The sequence below is a fragment of the Chenopodium quinoa genome, unplaced genomic scaffold (genome assembly GCF_001683475.1).
Source record: "Chenopodium quinoa cultivar QQ74 unplaced genomic scaffold, ASM168347v1, whole genome shotgun sequence".
Classification (NCBI taxonomy): domain Eukaryota; kingdom Viridiplantae; phylum Streptophyta; class Magnoliopsida; order Caryophyllales; family Amaranthaceae; genus Chenopodium; species Chenopodium quinoa.
Genome location: NW_018743089.1, coordinates 36,955 through 45,865, shown reverse-complemented (window position 1 = coordinate 45,865; position 8,911 = coordinate 36,955). Strand labels below are relative to the sequence as shown.

At 36.6% G+C, this 8,911-nt stretch overlaps 1 pseudogene; it reads left to right on the top strand.

The window, feature by feature from the left end:
- Positions 1-1,375: 1,375 nt before the first annotated feature.
- Positions 1,376-8,687, top strand: LOC110731775 (annotated as a pseudogene).
- Positions 8,688-8,911: the final 224 nt, after the last annotated feature.

Genomic DNA, 8,911 nt, shown 5'->3' with positions numbered 1-8,911 from the left:
ACGTTGATACATACCTTTTGATCTAATTTTTACTCATGTATCCATCCAAAGTTCATGTCCACACAAGATATCTCTATTAACCTTGCTTATAACAAGTTCACATAAAAATGACCATATACAAGTATATGACCAAGTTCTCATATCTCATAAAATGACCACACAAGCATATATTGTACATGTAACTAGTTCACCTAAATTAAAAACCTTACAAGAATACAATAATAACAATGCACAAAAAGAAACCCACATACGTACATCATTACCACAATTGTAATTAAGAGTTCCAAATTACTATGCACTTAGCACATGCAAATATATAGTTGGCCGACCTTACCTTATACAACTCCCCACTTTTTTGTTTCTCAAAAAATATTTTTTCACCCACACCCAAAGATAAATTTACCACCTTTTTAAAAATCTACAAGTAATTTTTTTACCCCAATAAAATCAACAGTAAAAAATTAACATCTACCCTATTTAAAGGCCCCAGGTTTTAGGGTTAGATTTCACTTGCCACAAATTTAGGGTTTTTTTACCTTAAATATCTAGGGTTGGTGGGACAAACCAACCCAACTTTTTTTCACACCCTTATTTCTTCTCCCAAAAGCACGTGCCCACACGCTCCAATCATGTACCTGATTTGTGGGGATGTGTGGCATCTAATGCCAAACTCTGACAAGATGGCGCGTGAACACACTTTCTAGGGTTTTTCTTTTTCTCATTTCTTCTCTCAATTAAATTTACTTTCTAAATAAATATATTATAATATTATTTTTAAAAATTAAAATTAAATGGATTGTGATAAGAACGCACTAGCTAAGGTCGAACAGTAGTAGCCAGATAGAGAGAGAAAATTGAATAGTTGACACCTTTTCTTTTTTTTCCCTTTTTCTTCTCTTTTCTCTTTCCTCATTCTCTCTCTAAAAACATGTATGGTATGATCCATTAAACATGACATGTCCTATCAAATTTTTTTAATAAAAAAAATACATCAAAACATAACAGTTTTTTCCATTACTTACCCTTTGATGATTTATTAAATGGTAATACATCATTTTTATTTTTGAGTATTTTTTTGAGAAAAATTAGTTAACGGTACACAAAGGGTATATACATAGCCAGAAATCGTAATATGTAGGTGAGACAGACTTACAATAATTTTTCGACTCGATAATAAGTTTTCTGAGTATAAATAAATGGAAAAAGGAGGGTTAGATGGGGACATAGAGATGTGTGTAGTTCAATACAACAAAACCACCTTTCAAGGACAAACAACATCAACTAGACTTAATAAATAAATATATAAAAAAAAAAAGGATAGAAGCCTCTTTCTTTCTTTCTTTAATTTCTCTCTCTTAACCCATTTTCTCTCTCTATCTCATTTTCAGTCTCTCCATTTTCTCTCACTACACTTTCTCTCTCTCTTTCGCATTTTCTCTCTCCTCTTTGGAGAATCGAAACCTCATCTCTAAATTAAAACCCAACAAAAATAAAATTAAACCCATATAAAAGTTAGGGTTTTTTAGCAATAATTTCTCCCTCAAATTCATACAAACACCTTGTAATAATCTCATCTCATATTAATTAATTAAAGCTCTCAGCTTTGAGCTAGTAGATGATGAAAGAACTCTAAACGGCGCCGTTTCAGATCCAAGTCAAGCCCGACAACCCGACCCGATTGATTTTTGCCTCATTTCTCAGCTGACCCAGGTCAGTTTTTTCTCTCTCCTCTTTTGGGTTTTTGTTCATTTGATTATAAATTTTAGCTATAGTCATCTTTGTATATATTTTTTTTTCATGTTTTTTTTGGGATTAAAGATTGTAACTTTACTAATTTTATTTTGTTTGGTAGTTTGTACTATTTTTCTTTGCTCTTAAACTTTTATTTTTCCTATTGAAAATGTAAATTCAGTAAATTTTTGATGATGATGATAAAAATATTATTATTTTGGACTAACATTTTTTTTTTTTTGGGAAACCCTAGATTTTTATTATATTTTCTGGGTAATTGGGTTATAACCCTAAGTTTTTTGATAATCTAATATTAAAGTTGACACCTTTCTCTGACTAATGAGGCTTAAACTTGTTGTGTGAACTGGGTTTTTTGGGGTGTTCTCAATTTTTGGATAATTCAATGGTTTTTATATTTTATGTGAAAAATGGTTCCTTTTTCATTTGAATAAAACCCTAATCACCTTATCGAATCGAATTCGATAAGATTTTCAATTCATTTCACTTGTTGGTTGCTTGATTAGTCACTTACATTAATTTGATAATCATCCGGCGAATTTGTTGGATTTTGTGGTGGTTGGTATCGATTTTGCCTATCATTTGAGATCTAGGGTTTGTACTTTTCAATGTTTGAATTCATTTTGATTGGGTTTCATCATATAGTTTTTAGCTTCTTTTAATTGTATTGAATCTATAATTCTTGAGTGAGTCCTTCAATTGAAGCCTTTATTAGTTAGCGTCGCACTCCGCTGTCATATCGTATGTGCTATTCATAGGTCAAGCCACTAATTGAGGGGGACGGGCCACACATTTTATTTCATTTTCAAACTAATGGTTATGGCTCTTTTGTATGATTTTTCAACATTGACATCGTGTTAGCTTTTGATTTTGATTTACTTTTCTAGGATAGGCCTTTTCCTTTTCATTTTTCGAGTTATATATCGTTATAGCTAGCTTGATTCTTTCTATGATTTCATGTGGGGTTTTTTGATGTCCTTGATTGATATCGAATTTGATCATAGAGGATGTCTTTGATTGATAACCATTATTTTCTCTTATGTAAAAATTAATCCTTTATATCAAAGTTTATAATTAGTCCAACAAGATTCAAGCTCACATGTAATCAAATGATGGCCCAAGATGTTATTTTGATTTTCATATAAGAGAGGAAAAGAAGTAATTATTTTCTACCATATTTGTTTTGATTATATGATCTTCTTCAATTAATGTCCAATTATTGTTAAACCCTTTGACTACTTTATTGACTTAGAGACTAATAATTCAGACTCAATTAATATCAATGAGATCCTTTAGATATCTTCGATTACCAAACAATTGTTGTATCTTTATGATACAACCCAAAACTTGTATATGTTTCTAGGTGCAGTTGACCTCTTCGACCTACTTCTATCTTCATGAGTTCATGAGAATGGGGTCATAGTAATTTAATGTTTAGTACTTTCCTGGCGAATCTGCAATATCTAAGGCTTTGTTCTCTTACTTGGTTCTAGGGATCTCATCAGGAAACTTCTGAAGATTTGGCTTATGTAAGTTGGGACAATTCGACATGGCTAGTGCTGTCGAGGAGTTAAATCCGCAAAGTGACTCTAGTCTTGCTACCAAATCCACAAAACCGCGTGCTCCAATGGATGTGTTACCTCTGAATAGCCCTACTGCTGAGAAAAATGGCGAGGTTACAGCAAACTGCAGCCATTTTTCCATACGGTAAGATTCAGGCAGTTCAGGCCTCTAGTTATCTTTTGGCCTTCAACTGTGTAGTTTTCTTCAGTGATGACTTTATGATCTATTATACTTCTTTTGCTCTTCCAAATAAAATCCGAGTACTATTATATTGCAGAAGGTTGCATAAGTTTCGGATTAGGTTTTTTCTTTGTTTTGCTTTGCAGCTCGAAATCAGCATGTTTTGTGGTGCCTTGTCTGCATGTAACTGATGCCTACTGAAAAACCGACGAAACTAATGATAACAAGTTACATATTTGTTCTACTCAATTGTCTGTTAGTCATTATTATTTAAAGATTGTATGTCTTCTAGCACACGCCAGCTCGTTTGCATTTATTGTTTTTGTTGTGCTGCATTTTGTTTTAAAAATATTACTGGTCTAAAGTTTCTAATATTGTTTTCTGCAGTGGATATGTATCAGAAGTTCGCAAAAGGGATCCAAAACTTTGCTATCCGTTTTCTCTGAAGGACTCCACCGAAACACTGTCTATGGAGTTGCCACCTATGATAGTTCCCAAGTTTTAAGTGGTGGAAATGTGTGAGTTGTGTCCCAGAAACTGGTGTCGATGATAAAAAAGCTCATGAGACTGAAGAAAATGCAAATACTTCAGTGTCTCTAGTAGGGCAATTCTCAAAGGTCAATGCTTCTAGTTTACGAAATGCTGAAGCTAATACCTCTATTGATTCAAACAACAACAGAAATTATTCTCCATTCAATGTGTGTGCTGATCCAAAAGGAAAAGGCAAAGCTCATGTTGAAGACGAGCCTACATTCCCCTCAGGTTTCCTGAATGCTCAACTCTTCCTTTCTTTAATTTTTTTACAAGCAATCTATATATTCTTAGCCTTAAAAACACTCCCTATACCATACCATTGTGCTATAGCGGTTAATTTATTTAGTCCAATTGTAAATGAAAATGAAAGCAAGGCAGACTGTGAAAGGAAAGTTTTCAAAATTCAGTAACTCTTGTGAAATTTAATTATTACACCTTGCAATTATATGAAACGGAATTTAAAATAGATTGTATGCTATTTTTTTTTCTCAGCCTGGAAAAATGGCTTTCTCAAGGATTCAAGCCAAGAGAATTTTCGGAGAACTAATGGCGAAATTGAAGTTACACTTGCTACCAGTAGTAAAGGTAGTACACATTACATTATGTATTCTTTGAGGATTTGTATGCGGCTGTTGTATTTATTTGTCTCTTTGTTATTTGGTTGCTGGTGATAATGATGATAGTATTGTATTTTGTAGCAGTTGAACTTGGATCAAGATGCAATGGAGATGCAGTCATCAATGATCTTCAGAAGGGCAATAGAGTGGAGGTATTTGAAGCCGGACCTTCTCAAGGATATGCGAACCACAATGGGAAGTATGCCATTGAAAGCTGTCAAGTAAATACACAGGCTTCTTCAGAGGACAGACGTGCAGAATTAGCAACCAATGATATGGGAGTAGAGGTAGCTGGTTTAGCTAACGGACCTATTAATGACAGAAGAGTTCGTGTAGTAAACTTGCCAGATTTAAATGAGTGTAGTGGAGAACCTCTATGTGATGAAAATATCGAGCCCATGATTACTAATAGTGGTGGAGAACCACTACATGATGAAAATATCGAGCCCATGGTTACTAATAGTGGTGGAGAACCTCCAAATGATGAAAATATCGAGCCCATGATTACTAATAGTAATAATGATGTGTTGTGTGAAGATGATGACGATTATTTGGGGGCTGAGCGCCGTAAAAATCCTAAGGTACGATTTCTGAGTGATTTATTGGGTTTAAACGAAACCCAAAGTTCTTCCAGGGGGAGAAAGAAAAACCCTTCTGTGACTAATTCTCTGGATGAGAATGTCAAACGAAAGAAGGTGGGTTCTCAGGATGAGGGATCGAAATCTATAGACATCAGGGTTTCAAATAATGGAACCAAGAAGGTGACTGAAACTACTGAAATCTCTAAACCTGATTCAGAGTATGCAGCTGATTCAGATGATGTATCAACGGAGGTAATCTCTAAGGCTTTGGAAAAAAGGCGGTGCAAGTCTAGAATTCCTTTGCAGGAGAAGAGGAACAAGAAGAGTAAATTGGACCATGATGGTTCTTCTTCATTATCTCGGCAAAAGATCATGTCCAGATCAGCAGGTAATGGAAAAGGGAAATCTTCTGAGATTCTGCCTGGAAAAAGTGATTATTCTGACCAGTTAATTGAGAGAAGTTCAGTTATGACCAAGAAGAGAGGCAAACTCCATCAACCAAGAAAGGAGGCAGGTTCTGTTATTCCCTGTAAAAACAGGAATACCAAAGACTCTGCAGCCACCCAAAAAGATGTCGATGCCGAGAAAATCTCTGCCCAGAAGGATCAAATTTCTTCTGAAAATGTTTACCCCTTCTCCAGAAACTATCTTATTAAGAGGAACTGTCAGGCGTGTGATCTTCCAGGGGAAAATGGGTTATCTCTTTCGTCATCTCAGGCAGAACCTATGCTTGTTGACGGCAGCAGTTTGAGAAAACATCAAGATAACAGAAATAATGTTGGGGAGGCTAGTGTAGATTCTAGGACTATTGATGTTAGCCGCACTCCTCATACAGGAAATCCATTTGATGGAAATGGTGAGAGAAGCATTGGTGCAAAGACGAATTTGAAGGGGAAGCAAGCCATGACCCCTGAAGCCGAAGAGGGCAGTTCTCTGGCACGGGATATGCGTTTGCAGGTTTGTGTGCCTTCTTCTTTACCACTTACTTTCTCCTATAAATCTTCTGCATTTTTGTTATGCTATTTATTTGTTGGCTGTTGCAAGCTCAATTACTCATGTCTGGAATCTATGCTGCAGAATAACTGCAATGAATTTTGATGTGTAATTTATCTATGACATGAAATACAGTTAGTACATTTACTGCTTTTAATCTGTTGTTTTTTGAACCTATCATATGATTTATATTTGTTGAAAAGATGAGTTGATAATCAGTTGATTTCCTAGCTCAATTTTCACATTTAACTTTCCTACAGATATGCCTCTGTTGTAGATTCTGGATATCACTTAACTATAATTGTAAGTAGAGCTGGAAATATAGGTACATAGATTGGGTTCGGGTTTATATTTGGGTTTCAGGTCAAGCTTTATATATTTTTAAAATTATGTAAACCATTATATACTAACTACAAAAATATTATTATATAAGTACAAATATATTATAAAAGGGGAAAATCAGATAGTACTTGTTCGTATTGTATTGGGTTTGGGTTACTCTCAATAACTTTGGATCGGGTTAGAGCCCTTAGAGGTTGCTAGCTCAAATATTTAAGTGTTCCAGATTCTTTCCTATTTGTTGGTTGATTTTCAATGAAATTTATGACTAGCATCTCTGCACACTCATTAGTCTGTCAATGATGATATTTTGTTTATGTATCTTTAGGTGACTAGCTCAGATGTTAATCAGAGGGCACCGACCAATGAAGTTCGAGGGCGTGTACATGATATTGATATCAATAGTATCCCAACAGATGACAAAGTAACAGAACAAGGTGATACTGATGAAATACCCATGGATATTGTTTTGCTGTTGGCTAAGAATCAACACGAGAGAAAACTGGGAAAACTGGATGACCGTAAAGAGAAACAACATAATCCATCACCTTCTGGTAGTTCTGGAAGATGCATCAGGGATAACGGAACCAATGGTTCATATGGAGAAAGCTGGCAAAAGTTTGGACAACCCCATTTTCTCAGCATGCAAACGCCACTAGCTACTGATGCTAGAAGCAGTATGGTTAATGGAAATGCAGGTCATATTCCAGACTTAAACAGGAATTCTCAGAGTGTCCCAAGCTGTCTTCCTAGAGAAAACCCAGTTTCTGCTAGGTTTCTTTCTCTTTCTCAGGGCCAAAGAGCACGGTCCCCCTTACCCTACCTGTGATCTGACTCTAAACAATTGGAATGGGACAATTAATTTGGGAGCAACACAAAGGTACCCTCCGAGTTTTCTCCAAGCAGTGGAGTCATATAGACTTGGACCTAGTGCACCGAGGCAGAATACTACTGATGCCTCCAGTGTATGGCCTTCTGTGGTGACAAGAAGCATGCCTTTAGGAATTGCAAACCCGCAGATGATCCCCCAAGGCTCCAATGCTCTAAATAAAGGGAAACTCCATCATCAGACATCTGGCAGCATTTTGAATTTCAATGCCTCTGCTGCTGCTAGCCGCGGAAAACAGCAGAGCCTTAATTTCTCAAATGGTTATAGCGTTGGAGAGAGTTCTGGTAAGTCAACTGATAAGTATACCAGTGATGCTGTTTCTGCAATGCATTTACTGAACCTAATGCAAAATGCAGCAAAAATGCATAATGCAAAACAAATGCAAAATGCAACCTTGTCTTTGGGCCCTCAAAACATGGTGCGGCCTGCAAGCTCAAGGCAGCCCTTCATGGAGAATGGTAGAACTCCGGGTGTGCAAGACAACTCTCGTCATCCCTGTTATCCTGCTGCCATTCCCACAGCCCTTCCCTTTTCACCATCATTTCAGAGTGATGGGTCCAGCATTGGCAGGAATAATAATGCAGGGTTTGCAGGGCACATTCCATTGACATTGCAAGGGCAGCGGAACATGGAGAGCTCCCATTTTGCCCTTCAAAGTGGAGTCCTCCGACCTCAAAGACAACAAATGGATTCTCCCCTGCAGAATGGGAGGGATATCTCTGTCATTTCACGTCCCTCCTATGTCAACCCTTTGCAAGGTATGACAGATGCTGCACCTAATTTTCTGAGAAGGGGGAATGTCAGGTGTGAAGAGAGGGCTGTTGCTCCCATCCCTGAGAGATTAGTTTGCAGATTGAACCAGAATCCAAGCGAGTTAAGTGTGGAGGTGATGAATGACTATATGATCGGGCCAAGTGAACTGAGGCCAAGGGGAAACTCATCGTGAAAGACCAGCCAAGCCTAGAGGAGACGCCAAGAGGCAAGTCATTCGGCATAACAGGCCTAACCCTTCTGGCAAAGAGCGCGAAAAGCAGAGGAAACTCTGACTATCGGCGCATTTTGGAGGACAGTTGATGGAGCTTAAGGCCTTCTGATTATAAATAAATTAGTCAAGCAGTTCCATCAAGATAGTTGCATTTCTGCAAGGAGAAGATTTAGCATACAGTTGTTTTTGTTGGATAAATTAGGGTGAGGCTATTGTAGGACAGCAACCCTTTTGGAGAAAAGAGTGGGTTGGATTTAAATTTTTAATGACTGTTTTAATTAATTAAAATGTTTTGTTGAAACTTTTGAATAAAACCTGAGATTGTAGTAACTTTATGTAACAGAAGTATAGAAACTTTACTTTTGTAACAATGGTCATGTAATTTACATATATAGGTTTTGTTCATGTATCAAAGGTCTGTAAAGCTTAAATTGGAACCTTCAATTCACTGTTTTCTAATGGTAATTGAAATGGTCCTGTC